We start from the raw sequence: 14,275 nt of genomic DNA, 5'->3' as shown, positions 1-14,275 counted from the left end.
ATAACAATTTGTTATCAAAATCTGTAACTTATGTGACAATAAAGATGCATATGATTCTATAAACAGTCATTACTACCCATTTAAGTGAATAACACATTTGTAATTCATCTGATAGTTTATTATACAGGGGGAAATGCAAGTCATTCAAGGATGTATTTGAAAATGTTTGGTGTAAAACACTAGCTAGTTTTGACTACACACACAAATCATTTATTTTTTCTCCCTGAAATTTATGTTGTTCACATTAAAATTGTACACACTACACTCATACTAGGACAACATGTGTAGACAGTTTAGCCATATGTAACAGTACTAGAGGTATATACATTTGGTAAAATATAGTATACAAGACTGCATGAACACCATAGCTACTGAAAGTGGTGTACAAAATTATACACACGGATCATTAAATACAAAACCTGTTTATTTTTATTTTGCTTACAAGAATGCATGAACAACATAGCTGAAAGTGGTGTACAAATATATGCATAAAAAATCGAAAATATAATTTATTCACAGTAACAACGTATGCATCAATTATTAAGGTGTTTATACTTTATCTAATAATTCTATAGTTCTACAGATGGCGAGTTCCTCCAGAATGTAACAAGTTCATTCAGAACTGCACACGTTTTCTTGTCTTTACCCAATACCAGATTGGCATTAACAATCGCCTTGATATATCCTGGAATATCTTTAACACCCTTCAATTCGTGTAGAAAAGTTTCACACACTCCTTGCACTCTAGATGTTGTTGTAATAATACCACGAGTTTCCAACACATGCATGATTCCTGAAATAAATCGCTCAGTCCACAGTCTTTTCATTAATTCTTCAAAATGATTGAACCAATATCTTGATGGTTGGGATAGACACTGGTGTTGGGCTGGGGTGGGATGATCTATTTCACAACCGTCACAATCCTCTTTCCATAGATCAGTTATTACAGTATCCACCAGCATTGCTACGCATACTTTTATAATACGCAGAAAGCGTGAACCGAGCAAAGTTGCAGGTTGATCCAGAACCAGTGGTGATGTCACTGGGGAGGGCCATGAAAGCGTTGGTGATGAGGAGAAAAGAAGAATTTATTTCCAACTTTAAAATATGAATATAACACACTTATAAACAGTATATATATACATTATATACTGCAAAACTATTCTCTCAAACTACTTTCGCAAATAATTTTCTGGAACACCTCATTTTGTGATTCTTATCCTATCCAAACTTATATTAAAGTATCCAATCAACCAATCAATGCTGAATCATTAGTATTAGTTTTATTCACCTATTTTAATTACAAACATTATGCCAACAACACTTTTGGCTGCATAAGAAGTGAGGTAAAATGTACCTGTCTAGTGAAACAAAACAAATTTCAACATTATTACAATATAACCAACATTCTTTAAAAATTTTGACCAAATATTTAGTATAATGTAGTTGATATTTTTTATTTTGAGAAGAAAACATGTACACATATATACAATGATAATGATAAACAACATAACTGGCGGAATCATCATACAAAAAAAATACTATGTGGTAAAGCTACGTTTTTCTTTTTTTAATGCTTACAAGATTGTATGAACACTGTAATGAATGTGGACACTATACAATATAGACTATGCACTTTCTTCCCTGTAACATTGTATTTTAATAAATGATTCATGAATTCTCTAGCAATACTATAGCTCAGTACTTGGTTCTACAGATGGTGAGTTTATCCAGAAAGGAATGAGTTTGTTCATTACATTATGGTGTGTCACATCATCACCCATTTCATCAGCTGCGATATCTAACCTCAGTTCATTAAGAAAGACTTCGCAGACACCTTGCACTCTCGCTTCTGTAGTAATAATACCACGAGTTTCTAACACATGCATGATTCCTGAAATAAATCGCTCTGTCCATAGCATTTTGATAAATTCTTTATAATGAGCAAATACATAATAACGTGACACCGGATAACTAGTTTGCGCCCCATCGCACCAATTATGTGTCAAACAACAACAGACTAATGTAAGATCCCGATCATTACTTAGTACAACAGTTAAAAGCTTATCAATGCATGTTTTTACAATATTCATAAACACAGTGCTAAGCAGTCCATCGGGTTGTTCCAGAGCCAGGGGTGTATTTGCTGGAGAGGGGTGGGAATGCATTGGAGAGGAGGAGAAGTGGTCAAGAAAAGAATACCTTTTAAACATGAATAAAACATACAATATATGCTGTAAAACTATTCTCTCTACTTTCTCAAATAATTACCAGCGTCAGAGCTTGGGGCATCAGGTGGTGTGTTACTCCAAAATGTAACAAGCTCGTTCAACACATCACGCTTCTTCTTGTTTCCGCCAAGCACATGATTATTATCACCAGCCTCTTTGATTTTTGTCTGAATTACATCCACATTCTTCAGCTCATATAGAAAAGCTTCACATATCCCTTGCACTCGAGATGTGGTAGTGACAGTTCCTTGGGTTTCCAGAACACGCATGATCCCCGAAATGAATCGATCAGTCCAAAGTCTTTTCATTAATTCTTTAAAGTTTGTGAAGACATAATATTTAGGGATTGGATTGAGGCACTGGTGTTGGGTCTGACTAGGATGATCTGCTTGGCACCCGTCGCAGTCATCTTTCCACAGATCAATTATTACCACATTCAGTAGCTTGATGATGCATACTTTTATAATTTCCAGAAGCTCTACATTGCCCAGACCATCTCCGTGATCCAGAGTCAGGGTTGAATTCACTGGAGATGGTGGTGAAAGCGAAAGCATTGGTGAGAAGGAGTAAGGTGTAGAGTCATTCACCGGTGAAGACGGTGGAACAGGATCTAATGCCAGATACTGAAAAAATATTGGTGATGATGGAGGTGAAGGACCACATGCAAGGGCATAGTATTCATCGTCCGTGTCGCTGCCATTGGGTTCGGCCCATGGCTCACCTTCTACAGTTTCCACTGGTAGAATACAGCTAGAGTTGGGTTTGTCAACTTCTTTGCTTCTTTCAGCAGATTCCTCCATAATAACTGGTAAAGACCACATTACGAGCAATACCCTTATATATTGTGAGGGGAATAGGCGTGGTGTGTCTTGCGAGAGGAAGAGGCGTAGGAGGGTGGACCAGTAAGGGGTATGAGGAGGAGGGGCAGAAGCAGATTGAAAACAAAGAGGTTTCATTGTTTAGACATAGCATTATTATTTTATAGCTCAGTACTTGGTTCTACAGATGCTGAGTTTATCCAGAAAATAATGACTTCGTTCATCACATTATGTTGTCTCACATTTTCTTTTCTTTGTTTCTGGCTTCATGGTGTTGTCATCTGATTTGGTTGTATGCACATGCTTCCTTTTTTGCTGTTGTTTCACATGGCCACCAGAATTGTCCCATGGGATTTTCTTCAGAGCAGGAAACATTTTTATTACATTTCTTGTTTTCAGAATATCCAGGAAAGCATTGCAGGTTGATTCACCCTTGCCCATAATTATGTCCACAAGTTCAGTGGCTGGGTCCGCTGAGATACGATATCTATCCAGTTGTGTGATTAGTTTTCGTTCACAGATAAGCGAAATAAGCTTGAAGAGATTGTCAATATCTGACATCAGGGTGTTTTGAAGTGTTGACTTGTTTTTTCTTATACTGTCATGGGCTCTTCTGACTGCATCTGTGCAAGCCATGTATCCAGGACGTCCATGGTGTTGTGCTGCATAAGGCAGTGCCTTCAATTCAGGTCTAATTGCTGTTACTTCATTATTTTGTAGCATAGCAATGAACCCATAACAGAATTCTTCGCCCTTGCACAGCATTTTGTCCAAAAGCTCAACAGCTGCTCTGTACGGCGAGTGAGTGTCCCTGAGTTGTCTGTAGTCCACATTGCCAACAAGATCCGATTGGAAAGCGCAATCGATGAAAAATTCCACATCTGACATGATGATTTCTTGCAGTTTTGGCTTGTTTACCCTTAAAATCTCTGTAAACGACATTCCCGGCATGAAACGAAATCCTTCCCTCTCTGTTTCAAAAACCATTGCTGGAAGACCGTACCACGGCATTTTCTTCAGATCAGGAAACCTGTCTGTAAGTTTTGCGTGTTTTAGCAGAGACAGGAACACTTGGCAAATCTTTTCACCCTTGTTCATTATCTTATCAATAAACCTGCATGATGTATAAAAATGAGACATTTGCATGAGGTCCCGATATTCCCCAAACACCAGTAGGCTTTCTTCAATTTCGAAAACACACTGGATGACATATTTGATATCTGGAAGCAGTATTTTTCTAAGTTCTAAACTGTTTTTCCGTATCATATCTTTTGCTGTCACACATCCATTGCCAATCACGTTTGGACGACTGTACCATGACATGTGCTGTAGATCAGGGTATGTTTCTATTGCATTTGACGCTTGTAGCAGACATAGGAGCTCACTGCACGCAGTTTCACCATTGTCCATAATTATTTCCAAGAGTGCCTGAATTGTCTGTGAACTATCTGGGTTATTGTACACCATGTGCTTGAGCTTATTGTAGTCCCCATGATCCATCAAATGTTCTTCATGTCCAAAAGCCAACTGGAGGAGATAAAGTATATCATCAGTATGCATTGAAGTTTTTTAGAGTTTTCTCTGATCATATCAGTTGCTGACCATCCATATGGTAAATTTACCCCATTACTCGCACTGGGAGCTCCTTCCTCTTTCACAGTGGACAACTGCACGGCCTTTTCTCCCATCTCTGGATAGGGTGGGGAAAGCGGTGGTGAGAAGTAAGGTGTAGAGTAGCCCAGAGGTGATGGAGGAGGTACACCCGGGCATGGACAATATTCATCATCAGTTTCAGATTTGGAATCGTGCATAGGATCGCATTCTACAGTTTCCACTGGTAGAATACCGCTAGAGTTGGTTTCATCCCTTCTTTCAACAGATTCTTCCATGGTGACTGGGGAAATCATAATATTCTACTCTCTAAGAGTCCCTTATATCTTGTGAAAGGAATAGGCGTGGTGTATCTTACGGGAGGAAGAGGCGTAGGAGGGTGGATCAGTAACGGGTAAGAGGAGGAGGAGCAGAACTAGATTGAAAACAAAGAGGTTTCTTTGTTTAGACATAGCTAACTATATTAGGTATAATTACTGTAGGATGATGGAAAAATTCCATGAAAAAAGATATGTTTTTATATGTTTTATTTTGACAAGAGAACATGATACATCTTTACAGACATGTTACACGCATGTTAAAATTAATATAATATGGAAATAAAATGTGGATACACAATCTAGGGAAACACATTGAACATTCAACACATCATATGATTCGAGCCGACTATGATTCAATATGGATACACAATCTAGGGAAACACATTGAACATTCAACACATCATATGATTCGAGCCGACTATGATTCTCTCAAATCAACAGGAGAGGACACATGTATGGTAGGCCTATTGTTACTTTGACCCATCGGTTTCTAGCTCATGATCCAACACAGGTCTTACAGTATTACAGTTGCCCCTTGACCACTGCGTAGCTTCAGGTGGTTTTATAAAATCAACCCACCCCGGTTTATTGTACATTGAAAACAGAGTAGCTCCAGATGGGTGTGACTTTTTGGAATTTTCAGGTACTTTTATGGAATCAATCCAACCGGGCTTATGGTCCATTGAAAACAGAGTAGATCCAGAGGGATGATTGTGATTAGGTTCATTCAAGAGTTTTTTATCGTGCACCAGGGGTATGCGTCTTGGTTTCTTTGTAGAGAGGTAGTTCGTACGATTTACACCGTTCAGGCGATCATCCAGCAACATCATCTTGCGAGTCTCTTTTGCTTTGCTGAAAAACCCATTGATTAATTTCAGCACGTCCTGCAGAAGCCACAAATCACCAGCATGAAAGGCTAAACGGATTGGAAAATACAATTCTTTGGCCATTACAGTCTTCGGCCTTTCACAAGTTGGTCCCATTGACTTGAATCTTACCAACAACCATAAATACGATCGTGAACAGTCAATAAGGAAGGCTTCTCCGTCTGATAAACGAGTAGACATCGCTTCATCCACTTTCACCATATCCGATGGTTTGATGTAGTCATCTTTGGCCCATCTCCCCCAGAGCAGATAATCAGTGAAATCCATGATGGCAGTCTCAAACCTCTCAAATTCACATGCATATACTCTCACATGATGCAAATCTGCAAACAATGTTTCCCCATCTTCCACTGTATACAGATCAACAAATGGAAAAAGGTGCATGGGTGGCGAAAAATGGCATCGTAATTTACGTTCATTAGACAGATTCCATATCAGCTTATCCTCGCCCTGGTAATTCAGGCGGTGAGAGTCCATTTTTGGTGGTAAGAATTGGTCTTCCTCATATTTAAAGAAAAAGGATCCCGAGAGAGGCGGGTATTAGAGAGACCGAACGTTGGCCAACCAATGAAATTTAATGTAGGAGGGATCTGGATAATTGGAATAGGTTAAACTGACCCTCCCCATGACAACTGGTAAAATAACTGGTACAATATATTTATACCTTGATACCATCTAGTTTACATAAAATAAGCCTATTCGCACACAAAATAAAAATACAATACATTAAATAAAATATGAAAGAAGTTGGCAGCTATGGTGTTCATGCAGTCTTGTATACTATATTTTACCAAATGTATATACCTCTAGTACTGTTACATATGGCTAAACTGTCTACACATGTTGTCCTAGTATGAGTGTAGTGTGTACAATTTTAATGTGAACAACATAAATTTCAGGGAGAAAAAATAAATGATTTGTGTGTGTAGTCAAAACTAGCTAGTGTTTTACACCAAACATTTTCAAATACATCCTTGAATGACTTGCATTTCCCCCTGTATAATAAACTATCAGATGAATTACAAATGTGTTATTCACTTAAATGGGTAGTAATGACATATGTTTATAGAATCATATGCATCTTTATTGTCACATAAGTTACAGATTTTGATAACAAATTGTTATTGGCTTAGGAGAAACAAATTGTAGCATTGTGAATTGTCAGAGAAATAGAGTGTTGGTGCATAGATTGAGGTGATAGAGATATTATGTGAGTGAGATGTTAAAAGAAGACCCCACTGCTCACTAGAAGCACCTTCTGTGACGTCTAGCATATAGCAACATGCATGAGATAAGATAGTATGCACCTCTGCAACAAAATTTCATCTAAGTTGTTATGTTGTTTTAGGCATAGTTAAAGTTTATTCACGCTTTTAAAAACGTACAGTAGGTTTTCATCTCACGAAATTCAATGGTGAATCTTACACGTTTTAGTATGCACAGTATACTGTAGTGTAGATAGTGTACTGTAGACACAAATTGATATAGGTGATGTTTGATGTTAATGTGTTTTCTAGGATATCATATTTTGCTATGTATTAGTGAAGTGTTTTGGCATTTAGAAAACACTCCAGATTGAGTTCAGATAAACAAGGTTATACATAAAGATGCATATCCATAGCTATGACTATAGGTAAACCATGATCCTATCATTAACAGTAACAGTAAAATGACAAAAACAAATATCCAAACTATACATTGAAAAACCATACTTTCTCATCACCTATGCAAAAAAAAATAATAATAAAAAAAACTTTCAGTTATTTACACAGTCAATTGATATTAAAAGGTTGTTGAGCAAAAGTCTGTTGAACACTTTATTGTTAGAGCATATTGTGTATTTTGTCTTCACGTGAATGCAAGAGTTATGTTTTTTAATGTTTTGTGTGTTATGTTTTGTGTGCTACTCCCAATGTGCAGTGACGATGCTGATGATTTCTGTTGGTGGTGTATATTTGTGCTGAATATACAGTAGTTGATTACTGTAGGTATTATGCAGGCCTGTTGATGTTGCATAGTTGTGTTGTATAACCATACTTTCCCATCGCCTATGCAAAAAATAAAAATAAAAAAAAAACTTTCAGTTATTTACACAGTCAATTGATATTAAAAGGTTGTTGAGCAAAAGTCTGTTGAACACTTTATTGTTAGAACATATTGTGTATTTTGTCTTCGCGTGAATGTAAGAGTTATGTTTTTTAATGTTTTGTGTGTTATGTTTTGTGCGGTACTCCCAATGTGCAGTGACGATGCTGATGATTTCTGGTGGTGGTGTATATTTGTGCTAAATATACAATAGTTGATTACTGTAGGTATTATGCAGGCCAGTAGATGTTGCATAGTTGTGTTGTATAGTTGGTCCTCTACACTTTATGATTGATATACTGTGTACAGTTTGTAGGAATTGCATCCCGTATGGTCTAGCGGTCAGTATTCGTGGTTTTCATCCCCACCAGCCCGGGTTCAACTCCCAGTATGGGAACTACTCTTTTATCTGCCTGTTATTCAATGTTATAAAAGATAAAGAAGGATTTCCTGTGAAAATAAGCTAAAAACCATACTACGATCTCGTTTTAGTTGTCCTTGTACCACTGAATTAACTGTACTGTTACGAAACGGCACCCATTCCTATATGCAAACTTCTAATAAAGCCTTCAATCATGCAGTCAAACTACTATTCAAACTGGCTATACCATATATTATAGCCTTATGTTACCACCTGTCTTATAGGATTAACGGCTGTTGTTGAAACTAGTCTATTGAGCACATTGTTAGTAAAATATTGTGACTTTTCGGTTTCATGTTTTGCATTTTGTCATGTGTTTTGGCGTTGTCCTGCTGTAATGTGTAGGGGTGCTGATGTTTTGTTGATGTACTGGCTTTTGTAGTTGTGACGATGTGTATGAGGGTGAGCTTTTTTAATCGTAGTGGGAAAACAAATATGTAGTGAGAGGAAAATAGATAACTACAGTGTAAATGAATAGCTGATCCTCTATACTTGTCCGCTATACAGCCAGTGAAATACAATATTGTCATAGATAAAACACTAAATAGTATGCTTATGCATGGGCTTAAATGTTTTACTGTAAATGTACCGTACATGGTGTGAGGCTCATGTACGGTACAGGCTCATTACAATCGTACTTACCCTACACAACATAATAAACAATAAGTTGTCTAATTACTATCGTCCCCTTACACGGCATGCCATATCATGTATTGAAAATATATAAATAGGAAGAAAAAACAGAAAGAATCTACATCCCTCAGACATTGTTATTGTTGTCAAGTGACAGTAAAGAGTAAACTAATTGTGAGATTGTGGATCTGTTGTTTTCGTATAATTTCTGTAAGAGCATGTGTAACGCATTTTTCTTTAAATACAGTACTACATAGTTTTTTCAAAGCTTTCAAATCCTGCTGAAGGATGAAATGTGTGTGTTATAATATTTCATTATATAATTTTAACTAATGAGTGTTGTTGGTAATAACCATTAACTGTGTTAAGGTTTGACCACGAAATTCATGTCAGACACCATGGCATAGTTAGTTAAGGCTTGCTAATGTAAAAACAAATAATAACTAAATATTTACTGGTCTGTTAATATTATTTGCACTATAACCTTTTAAAACTCTGTGTATACTAATTGCTACCAAACGTTTTTTATTTAAATGGTATTTATTTATCTCGAGACCCAATCGATAAATTATATGTTTGCCCCCTCAAAACGATCAACATAGCCTCAGTAAAAGCCATAATTGTACTGTAGATCTGTCAGCGTCTACCCCCTGTCACATCTTACTCTCTCTCTCCATGTCGCCTCGTTCTGCGAGCAGGTAGATCGGCTGTTTTTCATTACTTATTTATTCTTTTATTTTCATGTATGGAATTTCTCACATTTGGCTAGGTAATAGGTTTCTATAACTATATCCATGTGTGCATACTGGAAAAAATATATATATTGTCCACTAAAAGTGCATGCCCTGTTTCTACACACCCTGTGTTGTGGTCACTGAGCTTAGCAGTAGGCTATCATTGTTTTACACCACCCCCTGATGTGTGACCATTCTTCTACTGCCATGGACCTTACTGTATAGTTAGCCTAACCCATGCTGGGGAATAGGACCATAGTTAGGTAATGTGATCCATCCTCTCTCCTTGTTGACAACATCAAACATGTTGCAGCATGTCCATCCAGCCATACCCACTGTCCCCCACTAAGTCTTAATACAAAATGAGACTAAAGTCATACATAAGAGCCACAATCTCCCCCCCAACACGGTGACCCTTCATTCACCAATGTGTACACAAACCTTTATGACAGGGGAGTCACAATGCTATTAATCCAAAAACCATGTCATCTCCCCATCCTACAGGGAATAGAATCCCCCATGCTGATCTGTAAACCGCCCTCACCCTCCAGCTCACCATCCACCCCCATCCTGAGCCTATCTTTGTTTTAAATGTATAAGATTCACTGCCCTTTTGCCTGTGGTCACGGCCCTCACTGATAGAAAGATCTATTCAATACACTATTCAGTCTCCTGTTGTTCTAGCTGCATTGGAACTAGTGTACAGTATCCCATCACACTCCAAAAGCCTTCTCAGCTCCCGTCCCATAAAAGCTGCCCTCATCCTGTCCATTCACTAATTACAGCCACGCTAAAGCCATCCTTTAGAAAAACAATAAACCCCACTGTCTTTAAGAATGAGGACCAAACAATACACCCCAACATGAGCCCTTTATTCACTTTTGAAACACCTACACACACACACACACACACACCCACACGCACACACGCACGCACATGCACATGCACGCGCACACGCACATACACCTACTGTGACGTCACCAACTGCCCTGGGCCCCCACACCGCCCTCTCTTCTACTGATATATTTCAGGAAACAGGTGTCATTCGCAATGCAATCTGGGAGTGTAGTTTCCCCAATTTTTAAAATAATGATGTACACAGTCTTGTACCCTGCCCTTTTTTCAGCTATCTAATTAATCATGGCATTAAAAATATATATATATTGTCATGATTCCTCACCAGCCGAGGTGGCTTTGTCCGAGGTTTAAAAACGTTTAAATAAATACTTTATGAAATGTCTATGGAAGAAATGAATGGGGAAAACGCTTCCGACACCGGAGTGAGGACTTCAACTGCGATGCTCTATGGAGTGGTGGTGGACTGCTGCAGTTTCCTACCTACGACCAGGGACCAGGATGACCAACAGGGCTGTTCAAATTTCAAGTTATCTATTCTGGCTTGCTATCGTTTCAATCAGGATAAAAAACCTGGCCTGGATACAAAAAAGACCAAATTAATACAAAATAAAACAAATTCAACAAATACAGTTTAAGATTACATGCCATCTAAATCTAAAAAATAAAAATACTTTTCATCTGAAACCTATGGGTTACACATGTGTCTGTAATGCACTTTGATATCGAATGATGACTTTTGGTGTGTGTGTGTGTGTGTGTGTGTGTGTGTGTGTGTGTGTGTGTGTGTGTGTGTGTGTGTGTGTGTGTGTGCGCGCGCGTGTGCGAATATATATATATATATATATATATATATATATATATATATATATATATTACAGGGACAATACTAAAATATATTTTCAACTTATAGAAACATACAAAATATATAATTGTATTGGATCTAAGCAGCGCGCATTCTGTCACGCTGTACTCATTCAACAGCACGAGGTGTAGAAGATGCATGTCAAGAGTAGTGTGTCACGCAGAAATATGTAACCATGTGTAGGCTATAACAGCTCCTCCTGGGGTAACGTTATTCTATAGGTCACATTTTTTAATATAATGCTACATTAGCTAAAGTCTGCATGTTTACTTTCCCTGAGATGGATTAACATTTTCTTTGCCTGGAAAGCTAGGCCGTGGAGACAACGATATGATGATGAGTTTCCATCCTTCAAAGCAAGGTAAAGTTGGCAAATTAGCAGAAAGATATCTTTTCTGGAACATTTTGTTACCCACAGACTTCAGAGGGTGAAGCTATCAAGCTAACAGCATCACAGCATGGAGCAGCAGTCTTGACAGCATGTGTGATGAGAGAGCAATATAATTCCAGTACCGTGTGTAAAGAGAGCTATACTTCAATAGTACAACCTTGTGTGGCAGGAGTTATGTTTCAGTTGTACAACCGTGTGTGGTCGGGGTTTTTTATTTTATTTTTTATAATAATTCGAATTAATTTGACAGCCTTAGTGTGTGTGTGTGTGTGTGTGTGTGTGTGTGTGTGTGTGTGTGTGTGTGTGTGTGTGTTGTCATTCATGTTGGCAGCTGCTTCACCTGTAGAGGTCGATAGGCCTAAGCTTGTTCTAGCCTTGTTTCTGCAGACAGTCATTTTAAATGCTGTTATTGTCACCATTGGCTGGAAGACCCCCCTTAAACCTGGAGGCTGGAAACTGGTAGTAGTTTGGTAGCCTCGTATGGTCAAACTAATATCATTGCTTAGGTTAGTCTGGAGTCTCTTTGTGGAACCTGGATTTCCAAGGGGCGGAAAAAAAAAAAAAAAAAAAAAGTCTCATTTGCCCACATTTGCATACTGGTCCCTGATTGGTCCCTCACAACTTCGGAGGGAGTGAAATCCAATCACAACAGAGCGGTGCCAAACCAAATCTGCCGAGCGCATTTATTTTTACATTTTAGTAGTTTGTTCTCTGTAAACAGAAGTGGACACCTGTTCATATCTCATCCCATACACACCTTGACTACACACACACACACGCGCGCGTGCACGCACACACGTATGCGCTCACTCATGCTCGCACACAATCTGTCTCGCCATCCGACTCTTTGTTTTACATTTGTTTCCTCTGTCTACACACTAATCTCTCTCTCTATCACTCATCCTCTGTTCTCTCTCTGTTCTCTCATCTCATAATGTCAGACTTCAGTGTCTCTGTAATTGAATTCTGTTAATTTATCAACTGTGAAATTTGGTGTTAAACTTAAGTCACTACTGGTGCAGCGACTGAATGTACTGTAGACCAGCTTATACGCTTCACACAAGCTGGTAAAAAAAAGAACGGTTGAACTAAGAGTTGTTTATTAGGATGGCATGCTGGCCATTGGGAAAAGCGGGACAACCCCCGAACAGCCGGTTCATTCCCGGCCGGTCCAGGCCGGCCATTAGGAAAAAAAAAATTAAAAATAAAATGTCGTCCTTCGTTCCATTTTGGGGGCTGGGCGGCCAACAAAGTAAATTGTCACTGTCGGGCAGAAACCTTGTATGTCCAAGTTTCAAATTTAGACATTTTGGATCATCATACAAGGCTGTTGCACAAAAGTAGTGAAAACAGCCGATCTACAAGCACACAACGCCTCAATCATTTTTAAAATGATAAATACAAAACAAACGGTTTTGGACTTACATGGTTTCCACCCGACAACAACGAAATATAACTCATGTAATTGGCCCACTGGCTTGTCACTTTGTCACAAATCTTTGAGTATCAGCAGCGCTATAGAGAGAGATCTATCTCTATAGCGCGCAATGAGGGCCTCTCCAACTCTTTTTCCCGGGCTGAATCAGGGGTCCAGCACGTCCCTGATGGCAGTACCTCAGGAGGTCGTCTGGGAATCACAAGGTCCCCGGTTCAATCCCGGACTCGTACAGGCTTTGTGACGCTTGAGCAAGACACTTAACCTCCAAATGCTCTTCTGTACGCTCACTCTGAGCAAGCCACTGCCGGGTCAACGTGGTGGAGTAACTTCCTCTCTGGGATCACTACAAATCCTCCTTTTTCTCATCACGCCCGACACTTGAGCACGAATTGGCCCTCTGAAGCGAAGGGGAAAAGTCAATCTGAGGCTGGGAGCAAATGGCTAGTGGCAGACCAGAGGCGGGTAAAGATGGAGGGAATGACACAAAGGTATAAGAACAGGGGTCTTTGAGAACAAGTGTGTCTGACAATCCCGTCATTATCTTTGAGGTGACTGTTAAAGGCTAAACGCCTAGTCATTATTCACCCTCTCTCCCTTCCCCTTACGCTTCCTCTACTCATCCCTCGCTGCTCCCCGGCCAAGGAAGGAGTAATTAGAAGAAAATCGTTAGTCGGGGGGCGGCCACGGTCATCAGAGATCATTGACTTTCTCGTTCTCTTTCTCTCCTCTATGTCTCTACCTTCCTCTCTTCGTCTCTTCCTCCCTCTGCCTCTCTTTCTCTCTCTCTCCCCCTCTCCCTCTTCCATCTTTTCAATGATTCACCAATGACAAAAGTCTGATTGTAATCGTTTTGTGACCGTGTTGGATGGAGAGATTGAGGAGACACAGAGAGAGAGGCAGAGGAGAAGAAAAGAGATGGAGGGTGGGAGCACAGTCACATATAGAGAAGGGAATTGGGCAGAGGATAGAATGTGTGAGAGAGAGAA

Source organism: Nannobrachium achirus, assembly GCF_963921795.1.
Source record: "Nannobrachium achirus genome assembly, chromosome: 8".
Lineage (NCBI taxonomy): Eukaryota > Metazoa > Chordata > Actinopteri > Myctophiformes > Myctophidae > Nannobrachium > Nannobrachium achirus.
This window is presented reverse-complemented; position numbering follows the sequence as displayed.